This window comes from Triticum aestivum, chromosome 7A (genome assembly GCF_018294505.1).
Source record: "Triticum aestivum cultivar Chinese Spring chromosome 7A, IWGSC CS RefSeq v2.1, whole genome shotgun sequence".
In the NCBI taxonomy this organism is placed as follows: Eukaryota; Viridiplantae; Streptophyta; class Magnoliopsida; order Poales; family Poaceae; genus Triticum; species Triticum aestivum.
The window spans coordinates 714,744,732-714,771,735 of NC_057812.1; the positions used below are offsets into that span (position 1 = coordinate 714,744,732).

General features: G+C 44.5%; 1 long non-coding RNA gene across 3 annotated transcripts; it reads left to right on the plus strand.

Moving 5' to 3' along the window:
* The first annotated feature begins 16,063 nt into the window (after positions 1-16,063).
* LOC123146960 (uncharacterized) lies at positions 16,064-21,315 on the plus strand. Of its 3 annotated transcripts, none has more exons than XR_006473000.1 (5): positions 16,064-16,719; positions 19,059-19,163; positions 19,338-19,434; positions 20,252-20,380; positions 21,280-21,315. It is a non-coding gene; the product is annotated as an uncharacterized lncRNA (long non-coding RNA). The 3 variants fall into 3 exon arrangements; XR_006472999.1 differs by lacking the exon at positions 21,280-21,315 and adding an exon at positions 20,876-20,968; XR_006473001.1 differs by lacking the exon at positions 20,252-20,380.
* Positions 21,316-27,004: the final 5,689 nt, after the last annotated feature.

Below are 27,004 nucleotides of genomic sequence, written 5' to 3' on the forward strand. Positions count from 1 at the left end.
CTTTTTTGCCCAGGTACTCACCATTTCGGCCAAGGCAAGGTTGAAAAGTCCATTTCGGCCAAAGGGAGGCCGAAAACACCCTTTTCGGCCCACACGTGGCCAACGGGATGCTAGTTTTGATTTTGCTCCACTCTTTGCTATAGTTTCCGAATTTGCTATAAAATGTGTCATAGTTTTGAAAAAAAATCCAATAACTCATCATAGCGGATCTTCTAAACTTTGTGCTTAATTAAGCAATCCTTTTATGGAAGAAAGCTGAAAAAGAGAAGAGAGGAAGGACATGAGCTTGAAGGATTGTTGTTTTGATGAAGGAGCAACATCTTCCAACTACATGGAATCAAGTTCTGATAGGCGTTTGTGCTGAGAGTTTTCTATATAACTTATCATCCACATCGCCAAGATCATGCTAGTACAAATAGAAGAATCCTACCCAACATCATCCTATCTCACCAAGTCCTAAGCCTTGAAGGATTAGCTGAATGCTGAGGGTGATTTTCTGTCTCAATCTATTGTTGTTCCTATTTAGCACACCAAGAAAGAATTTAGAGAGACGAGAGTGACAATAGTGGAGGCCAAGTGTGAGTTGTGGAGTGGTCATGGACCATTTCATGCAAAATTGCTAGGTGATAATCGCCAAGTGTAGGGAGTTATTGTATCACTTTCCAAAGTGGAGGTGGTAAGTATCGAGTTTTGAATCCCAAACACGCTAAAGGTAGGAATCATATTTTCTCATGTTCTATCTACAAATGTTATGACCTTTCGTACACCAAACATTTTCTTTCCCTAAATGAAAACTAAAGATACATTGCAGGTATAAAATGGATAGTTCGCAAAATTCTAAAGTACTACTAACTAAAATTTAGGGCTTGTTCTGATGTCCTCCAGCTCCACGCTTCCAAAACTTCACAGATGAATTTGTCCAGAACGGTTGCAGCCCGAGAAGCTGAATTCACGAAGCTGATCGTTCCCGTAGTGTAAAAATGAGAAGCACAACCGGCCCAGCTCCACCAAAACATGAAGCGTGGAGTTCGCTCAATTTACAGCGAACTGCCACCGCTAAGGAAAACGGTTCACTGCATCCCCTCGTCGAATAGAAAAAGGATCGATCTAAGCGTTACGCTAGTGTCGCTCGAATCGGTACCCAGCTAATTGGGCTGCGTCCATCCGGCCCAACGTACGCCTAACAAGCCACATCCCCTCCCAACTGGGCTGCAGCAACGGGAGAAGCTGCACATCGAGCCGAACGCTCCTGGATCGCTAGCTGAAGCTAGAAGCGAGGAGTAGAAGCTGGTTTTCTGGAGTTTTGAGAAGCTGCGGAGCCTCCGAACAGGCCCTTAGTTGCTTTAATATGAAGGTACAATAAAATAAAATGTTGCGAATATGGAGCAGCGATGGAATGTGTTGCGGAATTGTCCCTAGGCAATTGGCTATGAAACTAGACTAATAATCATGCATTGAAGTTTTATATGCAGGATAGACTTATGCTCAAATGTAAGAAAATTGATTAACAACATGTTCTATGATTGAAATCCTTAGCAAGCATCCACAACTACTAAGATTTCATTTAGTAGACCCAACCATATCATTACACGTCTAATGATCCTCTATATCCATATGCATCAACTCCTATACTCGTGCTCGTAATATGTCACTTTGGCTTACCTACGCATAGTTATCTCAACATATTAATAATACCAAAGTGTGATCCAACATATGTGTGTGATCATACATTGCACAAAATAATAACATATCATAACATACAACTCAAATCAATCATATAGGTCATCAATCACCATAGGACCAAAAGGATATACTCAGACATAATAGTAATGCAACAAATGCTTGAATAATAATTTATAGCATCAAATACCATGTTCAACTAGGGGATTGCAGATGGTTGTGTATGAGTGGACCACTTTACAAATTGAGAAGATGGTGATGGATATGGTGAAGATGACGTTTCAGCACCACTGAAAGAGAAGGCGGGAGATGGCACCCCATCCTTCTTCTTCTTTCTTGGCCTCCCCCTTAGGAGGGGAAGGTATCCTCTCTACTCCATGGCGTTCATGGCCCTTAGAGACCTTTTTGAGATTTGATTGTATTTTTCTAGATGTTCTTTTTTTCGAGTCCCATCAAAGTTTTATCTCCCGATGGAGATCCGTAACTCCAAAAAATCTGAAATTTTAAGGAGGTTCCTAAAATTGTTGGAACAAGCTTACGACAAAAGGATGCTACTAGGGAAGGTCTCCAACTCCCACACGACCAGGTGTCACAGATTGGGTCTTGGCCGTGGGAAGAGGTGGGGTGGAGGCCGTATGGGCCCCTTCTAGGCGGGCCCAAGTCCATAATGACCCTGTAGTGCTGAAACTTTGCAGATATTCTTTCTCAATTTTTTCGTCCCTAAAATATCCTTTTTTTTTCAAAGCCAAAAACATTAGAAAACAGGAACTAACTCCTAGCACTAGAATAATATGTTAGTCCAATAAAAATATAAAAAGGTGCCAAAAGTATGTATAAATAATGTAAATGATAAAAACTCTAACATAAATTATATATATGTTTGAGATGTATCACTAGGCATATCTCTCCCAACTCAAGCACTCTGAGCGGCACTTGGAAGATCACACATATAAAAATATCCAAACTAAATAAAAATAATTTTGCCAAAAAAGTGTTAGTCAGTTGGCACTTTAAAATTATTTATACAAATGAATATCACAATTGAAAGATTTTCTTAATAAAATACATTTATAGTCTTAATTTTTCCTTGTTATGCTTTAGAAAGTATTTAATATGGTAATATCAGAATATTTGGTCTGGGAATATAATTTAGCGAGAAAAGTGTTATTGGAGAGTAAGAAAGTTTATTATAAATAATGGATATATGCCGGAGAAATTAAGCTATACTAGGTTTGCCCCCGTGATGTTTGCAGAATGAAACGAGCTTTAAAATATCCAAGACACACATGACTAACCTAGTGCAAATATGTGAAACATGTGCGGACTGATGTGATTTGATATATCGATGGCTCATGCTCAGTCCATTTTTTCATATGGTGAGTGCGTTAGGTTGACACAAAGTGGCTGCGACGACTATGACGATGAACAACTCAATTGCGATAGCGGCGACATCAACTACAACGAAGAAATTTTTCTTTTCGCCAGATAAGTTAATGCATGTGTTTTGTGTTCTATTTGTATCGACCTTGTAATTCTTTGTGCTTAGGGCTTGAAGTTTTTTTTTAGATTTCACCCTAGCCCATCTAGAAGACAATTAAGGAAGTAAAAGATAACTCATCAGCATACATAATGTAAGAATTCAAACTTTACTTTGTTATAGTGACTTAAATGATTTTTGTTGTAGTCGTTGTTTGATCTCGGGGAATATTTGAATTAATACATTAAACGGATTAGTATGAATTGTGTAGACTCTATTTGGAGATTCACAATCATCTCACAGTTGGCTGTGCGGAAGTCCCAAAGAATTCGATTTTTATTCAGTCCGAGAGAGGGGAGGTGGTCCGAAAGGATTATGCTAGGGCACTGCCAACAAATGTTGTTCTTAAACCATGTTTTAATTGTCATACTGCAACTATCGTTTGTTAATTTTTCCTACCAACTCAATCAATACTCTTTTGTTCTTAAACTATGTTTATTTTGTGGGCGCGCGTGATTTGCACGGCACATCAATTCTCTTGCCAAGAAATCACTAACCTTATTTCTTTACGACAAAACCACATTTTGCCTTCAACTCAAGGTGGTTCGATGCTTTTATCCGCTGACTAATGTTTTTGTACTATCATGACGTTTGATGAATAAATGAAAAAAGAATCCACCAAAAAAAAAAACTATTGAATACTGATGGTACCTCCATCCATGATAAGATGGACTCCATCTTATCAGTAATTCAGCACATATCAGTAATGCGAATACTTTGAAGTTTGAACAATATATGTTCGCAACCAGCGATGGCCATGATAAGATGGATTCCATCTTATCAGCACATATCAGTAATGCGAATACTTTGAAGTTTGAACAATATATGTTCGCAACCAGCGATGGCCATGTCCTACACAAGCTCCAGGACCCACATGTACGCAACGCCTTCTTCTTCCAGGATTTCGGCCGTCGCTCTTCAACGTCGTCATGGTGTGCGGCTGGCGTGGTTGACAGCGATGATGGCCCACCTCCCGATTCACCAAATTGATATCTCCGTCCGTTTTATCTTGCCGGTGCCGTGTAGACGCACCAACGACATCATAGTACTCCGCCTGTAAACTAATATAAGAAGTTTTAGATCGCTAGATCAGAAGTGATCTAAAACATCGCATAGCACTGACACTCAAGAGTCTACATGACAGCGTTTTTAAGGGCATAAAAATTCGATGTGAACTGATTGCGGTGTGATAATAAGCAAGCAAGTCAAACAAGTTAGGCAAGCACCGGCTGCAAGTTTTGCACGATTTCTCCCGATACCATACTCTACTGGTGTAGCTTTTTAGACATACTCCCTCCGTTCCTAAATATTTGTCTTTCTAGACATTTCAAATGACTACTACATACGGATGTATATAAACATATTTTAGAGTGTAGATTCACTCATTTTGCTCCGTATGTAGTCACTTGTTGAAATGCCTAGGAAGACAAGTATTTAGGAACGTAGGGAGTATATCGGAACTTCGGTAGAATTTGGTTGAAAAGGCTGAATCGAGAAATAAGGATGACGGTCATCCTCCAGCCTCCTCAGCCGTTCGGGTTTCTGACCGTTGGATCTGGTGGCTTGATTGGATCTGGGCCGTCGGATCGAGCCCTGGGTTGCCCTCGCCCGTTGGAACGAAGAGGTGCTCCTGTAGCAATGAACAGTTTCACCCCAATGTAAAGATCCTGTGCCACCGCACGTAAATCTTGCCCCCCGCCGAGGGCATTTTCATAATTTCGCTATGGGGTATATGAAGGAAATATGCCCTAGAGGCAATAATAAAGTTATTATTTATTTCCTTATAATCATGATAAATGTTTATTATTCATGCTAGAATTGTATTTACCGGAAACATAATACATGTGTGAATACATAGACAAACAGAGTGTCACTAGTATGCCTCTACTTGACTAGCTCGTTAATCAAAGATGGTTATGTTTCCTAACCATGAACAATGAGTTGTTATTTGATTAACGAGGTCACATCATTAGTAGAATGATCTGATTGACATGACCCATTCCATTAGCTTAGCACTCGATCGTTTAGTATGTTGCTATTGCTTTCTTCATGACTTATACATGTTCCTATGACTATGAGATTATGCAACTCCCGTTTACCGGAGGAACACTTTGGGTACTACCAAACGTCACAACGTAACTGGGTGATTATAAAGGAGTACTACAGGTGTCTCCAATGGTCGATGTTGGGTTGGCGTATTTCGAGATTAGGATTTGTCACTCCGATTGTCGAAGAGGTATCTCTGGGCCCTCTCGGTAATACACATCACATAAAGCCTTGCAAGCATTACAACTAATATGTTAGTTGTGAGATGATGTATTACGGAACGAGTAAAGAGACTTGCCGGTAACGAGATTGAACTAGGTATTGGATACCGACGATCGAATCTCGGGCAAGTAACATACCGATGACAAAGGGAACAACGTATGTTGTTATGCGGTCTGACCGATAAAGATCTTCGTAGAATATGTAGGAGCCAATATGGGCATCCAGGTCCCGCTATTGGTTATTGACCGGAGACGTGTCTCGGTCATGTCTACATTGTTCTCGAACCCGTAGGGTCCGCACGCTTAAGGTTACGATGACAGTTATATTATGAGTTTATGCATTTTGATGTACCGAAGGTTGTTCGGAGTCCCGGATGTGATCACGGACATGACGAGGAGTCTCGAAATGGTCGAGACATAAAGATTGATATATTGGAAGCCTATATTTGGATATCGGAAGTGTTCCGGGTGAAATCGGGATTTTACAAGAATACCGAGAGGGTTACCGGAACCCCCCGGGAGCTATTTGGGCCATAGTGGGCCTTAGTGGAAAAGAGAAGGAGCTGCCCTAGATGGGCTGCGCCCCCCCCCCTTCCCCTAGTCCTATTAGGACTAGGAGAGGTGGCCGGCCCCCTCCTCCTCTTTTCCCCTCCGAGGAATCCTAGTTGGACTAGGATTGGAGGGGGAATCCTACTCCCAGAGGGAGTAGGACTCTCCTGCGCCTCCCCCCCTTGGCCGGCCAGCCTCCCCTCCTCTCCTCCTTTATATACGGAGGCAGGGGCACCTCTAAACACACAAGTTGACACAAGTTGATCCACGTGATCGATTCCTTAGCCGTGTGCGGTGCCCCCTGCCACCATATTCCTCGATAATACTGTAGCGGAGTTTAGGCGAAGCCCTGCTGCTGTAGTTCATCAAGATCGTCACCACGCCGTCGTGCTGACGAAACTCTTCCCCGACACTTTGCTGGATCGGAGTCCGGGGATCGTCATCGAGCTGAACGTGTGCTCGAACTCGGAGGTGCCGTAGTTTCGGTGCTTGATCGGTTGGATCGTGAAGACGTACGACTACTTCCTCTACGTCGTGTCATCGCTTCCGCAGTCGGTCTGCGTTGGGTACGTAGACAACACTCTCCTCTCGTTGCTATGCATCACATGATCCTGTGTGCGCGTAGGAAAATTTTTGAAATTACTACGAAACCTAACAAGAACATCCTAAAATACCTGAAAAGGACTAAGGATATGTTTCTCGTATATGGAGGTGACAAAGAGCTCACCGTAAAAGGTTACGTTGATGCAAGCTTTGACACTGATCCGGACGATTCTAAATCGCAAACCGGATACGTGTTTACATTAAACGGTGGAGCTGTCAGTTGGTGCAGTTCTAAACAAAGCGTTGTAGCGGGATCTACATGTGAAGCGGAATACATAGCTGCTTCGGAAGCAGCAAATGAAGGAGTCTGGATGAAGGAGTTCATATCCGATCTAGGTGTCATACCTAGTGCATCGGGTCCAATGAAAATCTTTTGTGACAATACTGGTGCAATTGCCTTGGCAAAGGAATCCAGATTTCACAAAAGGACCAAACACATCAAGAGACGCTTCAACTCCATCCGGGATCTAGTCCAGGTGGGAGACATAGAGATTTGCAAGATACATACGGATCTGAATGTTGCAGACCCGTTGACTAAGCCTCTTCCATGAGCAAAACATGATCAGCACCAAAGCTCCATGGGTGTTAGATTCATTACAGTGTAATCTAGATTATTGACTCTAGTGCAAGTGGGAGACTGAAGGAAATATGCCCTAGAGGCAATAATAAAGTTATTATTTATTTCCTTATAATCATGATAAATGTTTATTATTCATGCTAGAATTGTATTTACCGGAAACATAATACATGTGTGAATACATAGACAAACAGAGTGTCACTAGTATGCCTCTACTTGACTAGCTCGTTAATCAAAGATGGTTATGTTTCCTAACCATGAACAATTAGTTGTTATTTGATTAACGAGGTCACATCATTAGTAGAATGATCTGATTGACATGACCCATTCCATTAGCTTAGCACCCGATCGTTTAGTATGTTGCTATTGCTTTCTTCATGACTTATACATGTTCCTATGACTATGAGATTATGCAACTCCCGTTTACCGGAGGAACACTTTGGGTACTACCAAACGTCACAACGTAACTGGGTGATTATAAAGGAGTACTACAGGTGTCTCCAATGGTCGATGTTGGGTTGGCGTATTTCGAGATTAGGATTTGTCACTCCGATTGCCGGAGAGGTATCTCTGGGCCCTCTCGGTAATACACATCACATAAGCCTTGCAAGCATTACAACTAATATGTTAGTTGTGAGATGATGTATTACGGAACGAGTAAAGAGACTTGCCGGTAACGAGATTGAACTAGGTATTGGATACCGACGATCGAATCTCGGGCAAGTAACATACCGATGACAAAGGGAACAACGTATGTTGTTATGCGGTCTGACCGATAAAGATCTTCGTAGAATATGTAGGAGCCAATATGGGCATCCAGGTCCCGCTATTGGTTATTGACCGGAGACGTGTCTCGGTCATGTCTACATCGTTCTCGAACCCGTAGGGTCCGCACGCTTAAGGTTACGATGACAGTTATATTATGAGTTTATGCATTTTGATGTACCGAAGGTTGTTCGGAGTCCCGGATGTGATCACGGACATGACGAGGAGTCTCGAAATGGTCGAGACATAAAGATTGATATATTGGAAGTCTATGTTTGGACATCGGAAGTGTTCCGGGTGAAATCGGGATTTTACCGGGTTACCGGGAGGTTACCGGAACCCCCCGGGAGCCATATGGGCCATCATGGGCCTTAGTGGAAAGGAGAAAGGGGCAGCCCAAGGGGGCTGCGCGCCTCCCCCCTTCCCCTAGTCCTAGTAGGACTAGGAGAGGTGGCCGGCCACCCCTCTCTCTCTTTCCCCCTTGGGAATCCTAGTTGGAATAGGATTGGGGGGGGAGTCCTACTCCCGGTAGGAGTAGGACTCCTCCTGCGCCACCTCCTCCTGGCCGGCGCCTCCTCCCCCCTTGGCTCCTTTATATACGGAGGCAGGGGCACCTCTAAACACACAAGTTGACACAAGTTGATCCACGTGATCGATTCCTTAGCCGTGTGCGGTGCCCCCTGCCACCATATTCCTCGATAATACTGTAGCGGAGTTTAGGCGAAGCCCTGCTACTGTAGTTCATCAAGATCGTCACCACGCCGTCGTGCTGACGAAACTCTTCCCCGACACTTTGCTGGATCGGAGTCCGGGGATCGTCATCGAGCTGAACGTGTGCTCGAACTCGGAGGTGCCGTAGTTTCAGTGCTTGATCGGTTGGATCGTGAAGACGTACGACTACTTGCTCTACGTCGTGTCATCGCTTCCGCAGTCGGTCTGCGTTGGGTACGTAGACAACACTCTCCTCTCGTTGCTATGCATCACATGATCCTGTGTGCGCGTAGGAAATTTTTTGAAATTACTACGAAACCCAACAGTGGTATCAGAGCCTGGTTATTGATGTTGATGTTATATGCACGAGTAGAACACAAGTGAGTTGTGGACGATACAAGTCATACTGCCTACCAGCATGTCATATTTTGGTTCGGCGGTATTGTTGGATGAGACGACCCAGACCAACCTTACGCGTACGCTTACGCGAGACCGGTTCCCTCGACGTGCTTTGCACAGAGATGGCTTGCGGGCGACTGTCTCTCCAACTTTAGTTGAACCAAGTATGGCTACGCCCGGTCCTTGCGAAGGTTAAAACGGAGTCTATTTGACAAACTATCGTTGTGGTTTTGATGCGTAGGTGAGATTGGTTCTTACTTAAGCCCGTAGCAGCCACGTAAAAAATTGCAACAACAAAGTAGAGGACGTCTAACTTGTTTTTGCAGGGCATGTTGTGATGTGATATGGTCAAGGCATGATGCTGAATTTTATTGTATGAGATGATCATGTTTTGTAACCAAGTTATCGGCAACTGGCAGGAGCCGTATGGTTGTCGCTTTATTGTATGCAATGCAATCGCGATGTAATGCTTAACTTTATTACTAAACGGTAGTGATAGTCGTGAAAGCATAAGATTGGCGAGACGACAACGATGCTACGATGGAGATCAAGGTGTCGCGCCGGTGACGATGGTGATCATGACGGTGCTTCGGAGATGGAGATCACAAGCACGAGATGATGATGGCCATATCATATCACTTATATTGATTGCATGTGATGTTTATCTTTTTATGCATCTTATCTTGCTTTGATTGACGGTAGCATTATAAGATGATCTCTCATTAAATTATCAAGAAGTGTTCTCCCTGAGTATGCACCGTTGCCAAAGTTCGTCGTGCCCAGACACCACGTGATGATCGGGTGTGATAAGCTCTACGTCCATCTACAACGGGTGCAAGCCAGTTTTTGCACACGCAGAATACTCAGGTTAAACTTGACGAGCCTAGCATATGCAGATATGGCCTCGGAACATGGAGACCGAAAGGTCGAGCGTGAATCATATAGTAGATATGATCAACATAACGATGTTCACCATTGAAAACTACTCCATCTCACGTGATGATCGGTTATGGTTTAGTTGATTTGGATCACGTAATCACTTAGAGGATTAGAGGGATGTCTATCTAAGTGGGAGTTCTTAAGTAATATGATTAATTGAACTTAAATTTATCATGAACTTAGTACCTGATAGTATCTTGCTTGTTTATGTTGATTGTAGATAGATGGCTCGTGCTGTTGTTCCGTTGAATTTTAATGCATTCCTTGAGAAAGCAAAGTTGAAAGATGATGGTAGCAATTACACGGACTGGGTCCGTAACTTGAGGATTATCCTCATTGCTGCACAGAAGAATTACGTCCTGGAAGCACCGCTGGGTGCCAGGCCTGCTGCTGGAGCAACGCCAGATGTTATGAACGTCTGGCAGAGCAAAGCTGATGACTACTCGATAGTTCAGTGTGCCATGCTTTACGGCTTAGAATCGGGACTTCAACGATGTTTTGAACGTCATGGAGCATATGAGATGTTCCAGGAGTTGAAGTTAATATTTCAAGCAAATGCCCGGATTGAGAGATATGAAGTCTCCAATAAGTTCTATAGCTGTAAAATGGAGGAGAACAGTTCTGTCAGTGAGCATATACTCAAAATGTCTGGGTATAATAATCACTTGATTCAATTGGGAGTTAATCTTCCGGATGATTGCGTCATCGACAGAATTCTCCAATCACTGCCACCAAGCTACAAGAGCTTCGTAATGAACTATAATATGCAAGGGATGAACAAGACTATTCCCGAGCTCTTCGCAATGCTGAAAGCTGCGGAGGTAGAAATCAAGAAGGAGCATCAAGTGTTGATGGTTAACAAGACCACTAGTTTCAAGAAAAAGGGCAAAGGGAAGAAAAAGGGGAACTTCAAGAAGAACGGCAAGCAAGTTGCTGCTCAAGAGAAGAAACCTAAGTCTGGACCTAAGCCTGAAACTGAGTGCTTCTACTGCAAGCAGACTGGTCACTGGAAGCGGAACTGCCCCAAGTATTTGGCGGATAAGAAGGATGGCAAGGTGAACAAAGGTATATGTGATATACATGTTATTGATGTGTACCTTACTAGAGCTCGCAGTAGCACCTGGGTATTTGATACTGGTTCTGTTGCTAATATTTGCAACTCGAAACAGGGACTACAGAATAAGCGGGCACTGGCAAAGGACGAGGTGACGATGCGCGTGGGAAACGGTTCCAAAGTCGATGTGATCGCAGTCGGCACGCTACCTCTACATCTACCTTCGGGATTAATATTAGACCTAAGTAATTGTTATTTGGTGCCAGCGTTGAGCATGAACATTATATCTGGATCTTGTTTAATGCGAGACGGTTATTCATTTAAATCAGAGAATAATGGTTGTTCTATTTATATGAGTAATATCTTTTATGGTCATGCACCCTTGAAGAGTGGTCTATTTTTTATTGAATCTCGATAGTAGTAATACACATATTCATAATGTTGAAGCCAAAAGATGCAGAGTTGATAATGAAAGTGCAACTTATTTGTGGCACTGTCGTTTAGGTCATATCGGTATAAAGCGCATGAAGAAACTCCATACCGATGGACTTTTGGAACCACTTGATTATGAATCACTTGGTACTTGCGAACCGTGCCTCTTGGGCAAGATGACTAAAACACCGTTCTCCGGTACTATGGAGAGAGCAACAGATTTGTTGGAAATCATACATACCGATGTATGTGGCCCGATGAATATTGAGGCTCGTGGCGGATATCGTTATTTTCTCACCTTCACAGATGATTTAAGCAGATATGGGTATATTTACTTAATGAAACATAAGTCTGAAACATTTGAAAAGTTCAAAGAATTTCAGAGTGAAGTTGAAAATCATCGTAACAAGAAAATAAAGTTTCTACGATCTGATCGTGGAGGAGAATATTTGAGTTACGAGTTTGGTGTACATTTGAAAAACTGTGGAATAGTTTCGCAACTCACGCCACCCGGAACACCACAGCGTAATGGTGTGTCCGAACGTCGTAATCGTACTTTACTAGATATGGTGCGATCTATGATGTCTCTTACTGATTTACCGCTATCATTTTGGGGATATGCTTTAGAGACGGCTACATTCACGTTAAATAGGGCACCATCAAAATCCGTTGAGACGACGCCTTATGAACTGTGGTTTGGCAAGAAACCAAAGTTATCGTTTCTTAAAGTTTGGGGCTGCGATGCTTATGTGAAAAAGCTTCAACCTGATAAGCTCGAACCCAAATCGGAGAAATGTGTCTTCATAGGATACCCAAAGGAAACTGTTGGGTACACCTTCTATCAGAGATCCGAAGGCAAAACATTCGTTGCTAAGAATGGATCATTTCTAGAGAAGGAGTTTCTCTCGAAAGAAGTGAGTGGGAGGAAAGTAGAACTTGACGAGGTAACTGTACCTGCTCCCTTACTGGAAAGTAGTTCATCACAGAAAACTGTTTCAGTGACACCTACACCAGTTAGTGAGGAAGCCAATGATAATGATCATGAAACTTCAGATCAAGATACTACTGAACCGCGTAGATCAACCAGAGTAAGATCCGCACCAGAGTGGTACGGTAATCCTGTTCTGGAGGTCATGCTACTAGATCATGATGAACCTACGAACTATGAAGAAGCGATGGTGAGCCCAGATTCCGTAAAGTGGCTTGAAGCCATGAAATCTGAGATGGGATCCATGTATGAGAACAAAGTATGGACTTTGGTTGACTTGCCCGATGATTGGCAAGCAATTGAGAATAAATGGATTTTTAAGAAGAAGACTGACGCTGATGGTAATGTTACTGTCTACAAAGCTCGACTTGTCGCAAAAGGTTTTCGGCAAGTTCAAGGAATTGACTACGATGAGACCTTCTCACCCGTAGCGATGCTTAAGTCCGTCCGAATCATGTTAGCAATTGCCGCATTTTATGATTATGAAATTTGGCAAATGGATGTCAAAACTGCATTCCTGAATGGATTTCTGGAAGAAGAGTTGTATATGATGCAACCAGAAGGTTTTGTCGATCCAAAGGGAGCTAACAAAGTGTGCAAGCTCCAGCGATCCATTTATGGACTGGTGCAAGCCTCTCGGAGTTGGAATAAACGTTTTGATAGTGTAATCAAAGCATTTGGTTTTATACAGACTTTCGGAGAAGCCTGTATTTACAAGAAAGTGAGTGGGAGCTCTGTAGCATTTCTGATATTATATGTGGATGACATATTACTGATTGGAAATGATATAGAATTTCTGGATAGCATAAAGGGATACTTGAATAAAAGTTTTTCAATGAAAGACCTCGGTGAAGCTGCTTACATATTAGGCATTAAGATCTATAGAGATAGATCAAGACGCTTAATTGGACTTTCACAAAGCACATACCTTGACAAAATTTTGAAGAAGTTCAAAATGGATCAAGCAAAGAAAGGGTTCTTGCCTGTGTTACAAGGTGTGAAATTGAGTAAGACTCAATGCCCGACCACTGCAGAAGATAGAGAGAATATGAAAGATGTTCCCTATGCATCAGCCATAGGCTCTATCATGTATGCAATGCTGTGTACCAGACCTGATGTGTGCCTTGCTATAAGTTTAGCAGGGAGGTACCAAAGTAATCCAGGAATGGATCACTGGACAGCGGTCAAGAACATCCTGAAATACCTGAAAAGGACTAAGGATATGTTTCTCGTATATGGAAGTGACAAAGAGCTCATCGTAAAAGGTTACGTTGATGCAAGCTTTGACACTGATCCGGACGATTCTAAATCGCAAATCGGATACGTGTTTACATTAAACGGTGGAGCTGTCAGTTGGTGCAGTTCTAAACAAAGCGTCGTAGCGGGATCTACATGTGAAGCGGAATACATAGCTGCTTCGGAAGCAGCAAATGAAGGAGTCTGGATGAAGGAGTTCATATCCGATCTAGGTGTCATACCTAGTGCATCGGCTCCAATGAAAATCTTTTGTGACAATACTGGTGCAATTGCCTTGGCAAAGGAATCCAGATTTCACAAAAGGACCAAACACATCAAGAGACGCTTCAACTCCATCCGGGATCTAGTCCAGGTGGGAGACATAGAGATTTGCAAGATACATACGGATCTGAATGTTGCAGACCCGTTGACTAAGCCTCTTCCACGAGCAAAACATGATCAGCACCAAAGCTCCATGGGTGTTAGATTCATTACAGTGTAATCTAGATTATTGACTCTAGTGCAAGTGGGAGACTGAAGGAAATATGCCCTAGAGGCAATAATAAAGTTATTATTTATTTCCTTATAATCATGATAAATGTTTATTATTCATGCTAGAATTGTATTTACCGGAAACATAATACATGTGTGAATACATAGACAAACAGAGTGTCACTAGTATGCCTCTACTTGACTAGCTCGTTAATCAAAGATGGTTATGTTTCCTAACCATGAACAATGAGTTGTTATTTGATTAACGAGGTCACATCATTAGTAGAATGATCTGATTGACATGACCCATTCCATTAGCTTAGCACCCGATCGTTTAGTATGTTGCTATTGCTTTCTTCATGACTTATACATGTTCCTATGACTATGAGATTATGCAACTCCCGTTTACCGGAGGAACACTTTGGGTACTACCAAACGTCACAACGTAACTGGGTGATTATAAAGGAGTACTACAGGTGTCTCCAATGGTCGATGTTGGGTTGGCGTATTTCGAGATTAGGATTTGTCACTCCGATTGTCGGAGAGGTATCTCTGGGCCCTCTCGGTAATACACATCACATAAGCCTTGCAAGCATTACAACTAATATGTTAGTTGTGAGATGATGTATTACGGAACGAGTAAAGAGACTTGCCGGTAACGAGATTGAACTAGGTATTGGATACCGACGATCGAATCTCGGGCAAGTAACATACCGATGACAAAGGGAACAACGTATGTTGTTATGCGGTCTGACCGATAAAGATCTTCGTAGAATATGTAGGAGCCAATATGGGCATCCAGGTCCCGCTATTGGTTATTGACCGGAGACGTGTCTCGGTCATGTCTACATCGTTCTCGAACCCGTAGGGTCCGCACGCTTAAGGTTACGATGACAGTTATATTATGAGTTTATGCATTTTGATGTACCGAAGGTTGTTCGGAGTCCCGGATGTGATCACGGACATGACGAGGAGTCTCGAAATGGTCGAGACATAAAGATTTATATATTGGAAGTCTATGTTTGGACATCGGAAGTGTTCCGGGTGAAATCGGGATTTTACCGGGTTACCGGGAGGTTACCGGAACCCCCCGGGAGCCATATGGGCCATCATGGGCCTTAGTGGAAAGGAGAAAGGGGCATCCCAAGGGGGCTGCGCGCCTCCCCCCTTCCCCTAGTCCTAGTAGGACTAGGAGAGGTGGCCGGCCACCCCTCTCTCTCTTTCCCCCTTGGGAATCCTAGTTGGAATAGGATTGGGGGGGAGTCCTACTCCCGGTAGGAGTAGGACTCCTCCTGCGCCACCTCCTCCTGGCCGGCGCCTCCTCCCCCCTTGGCTCCTTTATATACGGAGGCAGGGGCACCTCTAAACACACAAGTTGACACAAGTTGATCCACGTGATCGATTCCTTAGCCGTGTGCGGTGGCCCCTGCCACCATATTCATCGATAATACTGTAGCGGAGTTTAGGCGAAGCCCTGCTACTGTAGTTCATCAAGATCGTCACCACGCCGTCGTGCTGACGAAACTCTTCCCCGACACTTTGCTGGATCGGAGTCCGGGGATCGTCATCGAGCTGAACGTGTGCTCGAACTCGGAGGTGCCGTAGTTTCGGTGCTTGATCGGTTGGATCGTGAAGACGTACGACTACTTCCTCTACGTCGTGTCATCGCTTCCGCAGTCGGTCTGCGTTGGGTACGTAGACAACACTCTCCTCTCGTTGCTATGCATCACATGATCCTGTGTGCGCGTAGGAAAAATTTTGAAATTACTACGAAACCCAACAGTATAAAAGCCCAATGCCCATAGGATTTCTCCCCAATCGTCTTCCTCCCTCTTCCTGTTCACGGAGGGGGAGCCGCCGCCGCCCCTTCCCCTTCCAAAGCCCCGCCCCCCTCGCGCCGCCACGGTGACTTCACCGGCGTCTGAACCCAGGCGACGGCGGGCAAGAAGCAGCAGAAGACCACCAAGGCGCCGAGGGAGAAGAAGGCGAAGGCGGAGGACGAGAGTGCGTGGAGGAGCCCGACGAGGACGAGGGCGAGATGGCCACCTTCGGGGAGCAGCAGAACGAGGAGGGGCACGCGGCGGTGGTGGCCAAGAGGCGAATGGCGCGGCCGACCAAGAAGGCCAGGAAGCCAGAGTTCCTCGGCAAGCCCGTCCCCGCCGATGAAGCCTGCGCCAACTGGCCGCAGCGTTACCAGTGTGCCTCGCCCATGAGGTACGCCCTGGATCCGTCGCCCATCCAACTCGCCCTGACCCTTCTCCTTCCCGCGCCGGTCGGGCTAATGTGGACGCGGTTGCGAGCTTGACGTGAGACCAGACGCAAGGAGGCAGCGTGGAGACAGTCCACCGCCGGTCGTCCACCACTGGAGCTTTTGCCCTGTGCGTCGTCTCCTTCATGACCTCGTCTGCGTGCACGACTGCTTTCTGGAGGGCCGCCACTGGGATCCACGGGGTGCGCCTCCACCCCCCTGCAGCTCCATCACGTGTGATGGTAAGGGCATCTCCAGCCGCGCCCCCAGGAAGGCCTCCCCAGGCGTTTTTTTGCGCCGGCGCCGAAAAAACGGCCTAGCCGCGCCCCCAGGAGCCCTATTTTCGCCGGCCTGGGCCGAAAACAGCGCCGGCGGACCCAGGCCGAACCCGGCGCGATGGGGGGTGCCCGGGGGCGCCGGGGCGAACTGTTTTGGCGCGAAAAAACCGCGGGCAAGCCGCGTCAGGGACATGGTGGCTCGTCTTCCCCCCAACTGCCACGGTTCCCGCGGGGAATCAATGGCAAGGCTACCGCCGGTCAGCCTTGCCATTGATTCCTCACGGGCGGCTCGTCTCGGGACGGCGCGCCGACGCCTCCCATCCCTCGCGCGCGTACACACGGCGCAGAGCGGCTATAAAAGCCGGCGGTTCTCGCCGGTGCCCACACTAGACTCGCCCCTCGCCGCCACCCAGCCCCTCTCTCTCCGTCTCCGTCTTCCTCTCCCGAGCGCCACTGGCAGCCCCTCTCTCTCCCTCTCTACCACCGCCGAGCCTGTCGCCATGGCAGAGTGCTTCCCCGGAGACGAGGCAGCGGCGAACGGCTTCGGCCGGCGTTCGCTCCGCGAACAGGAGTCCTGGCTCCTGTTCCAGGCGAACATCCGGGCGCCGCCGGACATGCACGCCGGGCCGACGGGGTGGCGGCTCAGCGACGGGGGAGTGCTCGTTCCCCCGTTACCCGATGCCGTGGCGAAGCCCACGTACTTCGCCGAGGAGGTCGAGGTCGCGCGCGCCTCCCTGACCGACGACGAGCGCTCCCTCCCCCAGTACGCCACCGACAATCACGCGGCTTGGGCGGCGTACTTCCAGCACCGCCAGCAGCAGCGCCTGGCCTCCACCAACGATGCGCCGGTGGTCGGCGGCGTGAAGAACAGCGTGGGGCGCCACCTGTGGTGGGGCGTCCCGGGCCGCACGCTGGAGGGCGTGCTGATGCACCTCGACGGCGGCAACAACCCGCCGTTGACCTATCCTGTGACGGGGGCCGCCCTGTCGCAACACCGACGCGCATGGGCGCCAAGGAGGTTCGCCTCCTCCTCGTCTTCCTCCTCTCGCTCATCTTCCCACTCCTCCGGTTCTCCGGCGCTTCTCGGCGTCAAGGCCGAGCCCGCGGCGGAGACGCCAATCGGTCGGCGCACTCGCATCGTCGGCATCGTCATCAACGAGGGCGGACGGCGCACTCGCATCGTCGGCATCGTCATCAACGAGGGCGGCCGGCGCGCCCCCTCCTCGTCGGCTCCTCCGCGCTTCGTCAAGCCGAAGATGGAGCCGGGGCTGGCGCCGGTGAAGACGGAGCCGGGGCTGGCGCCGGTGGAGGCGGAGTTCGACGACGACGACGCGGTCCTAGAATGGGTGCGCCAGGACTCCATTGCGATGGAGAAGGCGCGCCGGGAGAAGGAGAAGGAACGCCAGCGCGCCGCCCTGCGCCGCTTCAAGGAGCGCCGACGCGGCCACGTTGAAGACGGGGTCGTCGTCTTATGCGACAGCGACGACGACGACGACGCGCCGTCGCTAGTCCGCCATGGTGACGCCGGGCAGGGGTCCAGCAGGGGCACCCGCGTCAAGGAGGAGAAGGCCGACGACGACGATGGCGGCGACGACTTCAGCCCTTTTCTTTTTTAATTAGGTTAATGTAAGGAAAATGCGCGAATTTCACCGAAATTTGCCATGTTTGGCCGAAATTTAACTAGTTTTTATCATAACTTTGCCGAACGGTCCTTTTTTTTAAATACGCGCCTGGGGGCCGACGGCTGGGGACCGACTCACCCCCATGGCCATTTTTTTCGCCGGCTCACCCCCAGGCGGCGCTTTTAGATGCCCCCTGGGGGGCCAACGGCTGGAGATGCCCTAAGCGACCTGAACATAGCAATCAACAATTCCCCCTGCAGTTCCATGCGTGCTTCATTAGTGATTCCTAACCAATTAGCAATTCCGTCTAATCAGTGGAATTAAGTTAGGAGTACTCACTGTATTTCTGCTAATGGAATTCAGTATATGTGAAAAATTCAGTCTGCATTTCTGCTAATGGAATTTTTAGATAGTTATGACTTTTGTAATCCAAGAGATTGTTCTTCATTCTTCTTGCATGAGTAATTTATACTGTATGATGCATTATCAAAGAGTACTGTCGAGATAATTTAACTGAAATCTGAGTTTATAAGCTCAAATTGTTCCAGTTCGGTTTATAAGCAATTTTTATGATCATTGTTACTGCAATTTTCATGATCCAATTTCAGTTTGTAAGCTCAGATTGTTCCTGTTCCAGTTCCAAATTGTGCTGGAGTACTCACTGTACTTGTTCCGGAGCAGGGCGCCGATCTGCAGGCTTGAGCTTGAGCTCCTTGGCGTCCTTCCTCCAGTTGGTGGCCCAGCTCGCCGGCGTTCTGAGTACGGCCTCGGCTACAAACTCTGACGGTGAGTTTCAAACCCAATTCCGCTGCCGCACTTATCGATCTGGCCTTGTTGGGGATGCTCCCTGGTAAAATTTGAAGACAATCATAGAATAACTGTATTCATATTATGAATGGTTTCTGCAATTTACACTGGGGAATTCAGCTATTGAGCAGATTATTGGTTTAAAATTTGCAGGATAACTGTACCATACCCATTCCAGTGGGGAGCACTGACTTTTCATGCTGCTGAATGCTTTGCCATGATGGCAGCTGCTTTTGTTGCTCTTGTGGAGGTACTGTAGATAACTGATGATATTTAAGTAGATACAAAGCATTGCTATGTCTAAGGCATCAAGTATCCTTTGAATAACACTCCCTGTTTTGTTCTATTTTTCTACTGCTGACGGGCGTGCGAATTAAGGTTCATGGTGTGCCTTGGACTCGAATTCTTACTATTTTTGTACTGGATGTGGTGGTCTTGTTAGTTAGTCAGTGCCTCGTATGGTTAGGATGCATATCCGGTTAGAACAGAGTCATTCATGCATTCTTATAATATTTTCATGTGTATTTATTTGTCGGAGGTGTGTTTTGCTGGTTTCCCTTCGGCCATTTTCATTACATAAAACAAACATTATGGTCGTCATGTAACCAAAGTATTCATTGCACATATTTTGTGCTATACAACTTGTTCTTTCTTTCCTACAAAACTCCTATTTTTTATTTGAAGAGCACCAATGAATTTTCATTACACATGAAAGGAATTACTGCGACTACCTGACACCTGAGTATTCAGTGTTTCTCTTTCAAGGTCTACGTCTTAAAAATAAGTTCAACTATTCATTATACAAGGAATTACAATTGGTAGCATGTAACTTGACTCCTATCTGTCCCACAAAGTAGTGGCATGGTTGCCGCTTGTCCCTGATCTTCACACTTCATTTGTTGAAGTCCTTGCTTCTTTGTTTCTGGGTCGTATTAGCTGAATAAATGCAAAATGCACGATGAAATTTTCTGTAGGGTGCTGCTGCGGTATGTCAAGAGGAGATAATTATATTTTCCTATCCTTATGTTTACTCCTAAAAATAGCTTTTGATTTTGTTCTTCTGCCAGACCTTGAAGCTCCCAAAATGCAAACACCAGGAGATAGGGATGTCAAACTGAAACAAAGAAGCCCATGACCGGTCTCATAATTTTACCAATAGTACCGCCATCAGCCGCAAAGACGGCAAGCTCAAGCAGGTGAGCTGTGTGTCTCTTATGCTGCTGTTTTATATCTTGGCTTGAAGTTCACAACCAGTTCGTAGTTATTCTCAAATAATTTTTCCTTTTGTTGTGCAGATGTGCGCATGTTTTTCTATTTAATGAGAATCCCTTTTCAAGATGTTTTGATGTTTTGTGTTACCGATTTTTCTTCCTTTTGATGTCCTCTGCATCCTATGGTGGTGAGATTATGTTATGAATTGGTGGTTGATAACATAACATAACATTGTGTTTAGTAGACGAATTTCCTCGTATTGCTCACATATTATTGGTTATTGGTCCATACATACAAGATATTTTCCAAGAATTGGAATAACAATTGGAATAAAGGATCTATCTTTCTCCACTTCGAAGAAAAATACAAGCAACCCTTCCTCTTATTAATCATATGCCTCCGTAATGTGTCTTCATAGCCTGTGTCATTTGGTTACGTAAAGTTTTCTGCTCTGCAATTTACTTTTGTTTGTCTGGTAGGCCAATGAAGGTTGAGGTTTCGACTTCTACTGGAATACAGTTCTTCTAATCTCTATACAGGGCTCAAGAAATAGAAAGCGACTCGTGCTTCAAGTACCAAGAAAATAATTTCCTTGCAAGATAAGACAAATCTATAAGCTTCTCCATTTGTAACGCCAGCGCTAGCATAAATGTCATGTTCTCTGTGATCTTCTTTTCAGTTCTTCATGTGTACATTATTGTGCTGCTGGTCTATTTACTAAATTCTCTTTTGATTCTAGAAGCCTGATGCTTTGCCTCTTTGAAATAAAACTAATATGTCATTGCTAGCATGTATGTGGTGTTTCTTTGGATTCTTGCGAGCATTTAGGGTTAAAATATATTCTCATTGGAATTGATAAATCAGTGTGCCTTGCATGACACAGCGCTACGGCTATGAAGATGACGTGTTGAAGAAGCACACGTGTTGAAGAAGCACCATCGGCTTCAGTGTCACCGTCCTCCTCGGCATGCAGAAGACACTCCCAAGTCGTCTCTGTACTGCATCCAGGTATACCAGATGCTACTACTGTTCTCAACTATATCTATTGTTACATGATTAATTAAAACTCAGCTCTTGAGGTTTACATAGATGGACTGAAAAGATAGTATAATTTTACAATGTATTCCATCTTCTTTTGCACCTATTAACTTTTATTGGCCTTTATTTGCATTTGTCCTCAAATAAATTGGACATGACCTGATCTAAGCCATAATTCATCGTTGATTGCATAGGAGTAGGCTGGGGTGACAAACTGTCCAATACCGCACCCTTTCTTATCAAGTTGGTTACATGTGTTTGTTACATTCATTTCATCTGTAATAATCTCTCTCTTCTTTTGTACAATTCCTTCTAGTTAAGATTTCTTATTGTTGTGGCAAATCTTAATTGCTTGGGTTGTCACTGCTGTGAAATATATTGCTATATTTTAAGATTGGAGAGTTTCTTTTCAAACTCAGCCTATGTCATGAGCTACTTGGTTCCTTCTCATTACTGAGGATGCATGGATTGGAGAGATTATGGATGAGGACTGAATTATGTGTAGCTATGATATCTTATAATTTTGGTCATTTGTGTAGCTATGATATCTTACAAGAGTTCCTGTGTATATATTTTGGTCATCTGTATCAGAATAAGGAAGCACCTTTAATTGTACAGCTTTCAGGCCTATCGTTTGGAATTTTATGCAGTTTCTTTTGATGGGAATATTTAGTATGCTGTGTTCTAATGGACACGAATTATGGATGAGGGCTGAATAATGTATAGCTATGATGGGTGTTCTCATTCCTGTGACTCATCATTGAGAGATAATCATGGCTTTCTTTTGTATAACATATTGAAACTTGGCCCTTTTGGTATATCATGCTACATTGGTTGACTGGTCATTTTCTTTGGTTAATCTTCCTGCACTGACCACTTGGTGTTGTTGATGGCGCAGATTGCAAAGGATGGCGAGGTTGAGCGTTTGAAAGTAGAAAGTCCAGATCCACAGCGGCATTAGCGCTTCGTCGTCGACCTCATTCGCGACCGTCCTCGAGGTTGCCCATGGCGGTCTGGTCCGGCCCGGCAGCAGCCATGGACGGAGACGCCTGAAACCCTAGCCCTCCAAGGATGCGCGCCGACTGCAGGCCATCTTCGGCGAGCTCATCCACAGATCTTCGTCTATGGTGCGTGTGCATGATCCCTAGACCCCTTGTCTTGTTGCTGAGATGGGGAGAAGAGGCAAGGGCGTATGGTGGTGGGTTCGGGGGGCTCAGGCGTCACAGAGATAAAGAAGGCCATAATGTTTTTCTGCTGACTTCTCTCTTGCTGCTCCTGCAGGTTGTTGGCTCGCCCGTGCTTTTGGCGCTGATGCGGATGATGCTGCTGCAGGTTGAGCAATCACTAATGAGATCCAGTCCATGTCTGACACGCATGATTGAGGAACCAAACATGTATGATACATTTTGCTATGGCACAACAACATTCAGACAAATGCATAATGGTACTGACTTTTAGTACTGTTGTAATGGTACTGAACATTTAGACAATGTGGTGAGAAGATAAAGAGGAAGCAGGGGTGGTGGGCATGCAATGTTGACGTTGGGGGCGACATGTAGTGGGCAGCGCCAGGGTGAGGGGCTTACAGTTGGAGAGGGCGCAGCGTCCCCTACAACACAGGAAAAGCTGGCCAGAGGAAATGACGGCGTTGCTGCAGCTGGCAGATGCCATGGATCGACAGTGTTGCAATTTAGATGTAAGTTTCAGTTGCCTTTGGTCATTGAATTTTCTTTGGAAGCTAAAATATCAGTCTTTGGTTTTGTATATAAGCCCATTAGCTTAGATTGAGATAATTAGAAAATAAGTACAATCATTTGATACTTATAGATAGTGATAACAAAGGTGAAAACTGGACCGGGTGTATGATCTCCAAATTAATGTTGGGATATCTTTATTTGGGGTTTCACTGAGAAGTTGTTCTTTAAAGATTGAAATGTTGAATGGCATGGCGATTCCTCTCTGGTGTAGATATATATTATTAGAATATACTTGATAATTGTCAAGATTATCTAGGCGGGTATATAAATTGTTGTTTGCTGAGAATTTTCTTTTAAGTGATTGATTGACGCACACCTCTGAAAATAACCTTATTCATCTCCTTAATTGCAATTCGTTCTCTCTAGGTTGCAGACACCTATTAATAAGCAGCTAGATCCAAGGTACCTATGTAAAATTGCTCAGTCATCTTGTTTCAAGATTTCTATTTTTTCTTTGTGATTGTTGATTTCTAAATATGTTCGCACTCTTTGGCACTGCTAAATACACTTCGCCAAAGTCAGGTGTGTAATGCAAGGTCTGCACTTTTTATTTTTCGATCCTTAGAATATGCCTCAGGATCTACCGCATTGCGTTGTTTAAAGTTGTGTGCCACCGCAAAGGAGTTGATGGATCCGGAAGATACTTATCTGAATATTGGTTTAAGTTTGTGCTACCGCAAAGGAGTCATGGATTCAGAAGATACTTTTCCAAATATTTGAGCTTGGCATAAACTATTTCAATGTATGACCTTCGTCTTTGCTTAGACTCGTGTAAAATATGAATTCAACTTTGATCTTACTATTTTGTTTAGACTTGTGGATGCAGTAGTAAACTACATCATTCTTTTGGTATGTCCTTCTGTTAAATTTAAACCTGCCTGTTAATGTATCATTCTCTTATCAATTTTCAATTTGTTGACACTGTTTTCTTGGAGGGATGTCGTGATCATGCAAAAGAGCTATTAAAGAGAGTATATCTGAATGTATTCTATGTATAAACTTTACTTTCTCTTCACTGCTCATCAGCATGGTTTAAGATTATGTGTTTGCAGAAAACCTCAACACCAAAAGCAACTTTTTTTCCAGCCGATTATCATTTTCTTGTCGCCCGTTATTCGGCAGGCAACGCGCTCTTTCATAGGAGCCGAAACTGCAAATGATGGGAACTACAAAAAAGCTTTCCTTAATTTGTGTATATGATTTCTGAATAACATGAAAGGGAGAGTTGTTGCTCATATGGTCTAACAGTATGCTTACTACCATCCGTTTGTGAACAGAGGAGTAGTGATAATAAGATTGGTACTTGATGTACAGACTTTCAATTATCACAGAATATGAGTTGAATCTGATCTTTCATATGATCTCAACTTTCTTATTCCCAATCAACATATGTTTTGCCAAATTACTAATAATGCAACTTTGTTTCTCCTAGAGCACTGGTAGCAACCACATCATGAAAGGGTCAACAAACGATGATAAAATTTCAGTGCACTCTCTTGCAACATGATCATGTCACCTGCCAAACCACGAGTGCAAGTTCTGTGTCAAACAAACAATTGGTGAGAATTTGCCAAGGCAGCAGGGCTTAAACAGTGGCGGATCCATAGTTGGTCATGGGTGTACAAATGTACACCCAAATCTTTTGGCTAGAAATTTTTATATATGGTGTATACTGTAAGAAGGGAGAGGACGAGAGAGACAGAAACTATATCCATTCATCTGTCGACTGAGTACAAATATATATACAGAGATGAAGAGCACGCAAGTGCCGCCACTACGCTAACTGCCTCCGTAGCTAACTCCTCTAGCTAAGCACATGCGGCCATGCAACGTGAGACTAGGGGCAGTAAATATCGCTGTCGTTACCTATAGCACGAGTTACACATTAGTCTACACCTACGGATATCATCAGCACCAGGTAATTAGCATCCTTCTCGCCCATTGTCTTCGTATGCATTGTATATTAATGGCAATGTGATCCCCTACTGTATAATTATGTAGTAAATAATCGTTGCTTTTTTTGTAATTTATATAAGGAATTATCATTTTGATGAAAAAAAAGTTCTTGCTACATGAACATTTTAGATATCAGATCTCTTTTTTGGTGAAACCCAGAAAAAAAAATTGAACACCCAAGTATGAAATCCTGGATCCGCCACTGGGCTTAAAGAGTTTCGGATATGTGTCTTCGCCTTTGAGATTGAAAGGGGGGAACCAGCGCTCACTGTCCATAGGCTTACATAGATGATGATATACCATATATCTCATAAGTTGTTTCTATCAGGATTGTGCGAAGTGGCACCTACGAAGTTTATCGACAAGAAAATTGAATGTAGCCACCTATTAGTATGCTGAGCAGCTATGGCTTGATGGTTGTCTCTCTCCTTTATTATGCTCCTGTTCTTATTACTTCCTCTCCAATTATCGCGCTTTTGGTATCGAACTTCATGTCGAGTGGCTGCACTTTTTGTTTCAAACTTCAAGTCGAGTGGCTATCTTTTTGTGGTCTTATGAACAGGTTGAAATCAATTCTACCTTATAATCTCATGCCAATATTGACCAATGTTATGCCTCTCTCCTGCCACAATTGAATGTTTCTTCTTCAATTTATTGTTATCCTGCATGAATGCGTATGCTAAACTTGGATTCCTACTAACTTAGCATTACATTCTTGAACAAAACGTAGGAACCGGCACCCTCGCGCCAAGGCGCGATATCGATCTAGTTGTTAATGATGGGGAGTAGCATTCCGCCTTCTTGGGGAAGAGAAGAGGAGGTGGAGCGGCAACCGGACCACGAAGGCAACAGCCTGGGCACTAGGAGAATCCACTAGTGGCTTACTCAGCAGCAGGAGCTCACACAGAATCTCTTCTTCTTCGCTGGAAGAAAATCAAATTTTGCGGAGATAAGATCGAGCTACGAACCAAAGGAGGCCTTATGAGATTTTATCCTCCTCCTTGCTGCCTTTATCAAAGAAAATAAATGATCTTTGAAGGTTGACTTTTTGCCACGAAGCCACACCATACGCACTCAAAATATCCCTGATTGCAGCAAGGTTGCTACTAGATCTACTCGTAGCAGTTGAGACATAGTAGCATCTTGGATCATCTAGCTGCAGAAGAAAACGGGTACATGGTCATCACGATCAATGGGCAGGAAAAATCAGAAGGGCTGTATGAGAATCTAGCTGAAGATGGTACAGAAAAAGTCAGAAATTTGCTTACACAGAAGTAGCGATCATGGGCGATTTTATAATGTATACTGTAGAAAAATAAGAAGAAGAAAATCGGAGCTGTATTACGCCTAGAATTGTATACAGAACAAAACCCGGTCCTCGGCCGTGACAAGCGCATCGCAGAAAATTCAGAGGTGACGGTGGATTACTACACAAACGTACACAACTTTCACTTTCAGACATACTACCGGTTATTGGGCGACAGGCACCGATCCGTTGAAACAATAGGTCCCTTGAAAGCCCACACGATAATAGGATAGAAGGTGTCACATCCAGCAACAATCTATTGTTGTCGCAAGCAGGAGCTAGCTTGGAGAAGAATGAAAAATCACCTGTAAAAAAGAAGAAGAATGAAAATTCTACGGGACCGACTATACGTTAGATACCTGAATTTTTTTCATCCATCAATCACATTTACAGAAACCATTAGATCTTGATCCAATGGTCCAAAAAGATCATGAAACCGTTCATTATTTTCCTTCCAGCCTTTTTCCAGGGAACGGGTCCAGAAATTCAGGTACCGATCTAAAAAAATTGCGTAAAATAGGTGGAAGTTGGTTGAAAAGGCTAAATTATTA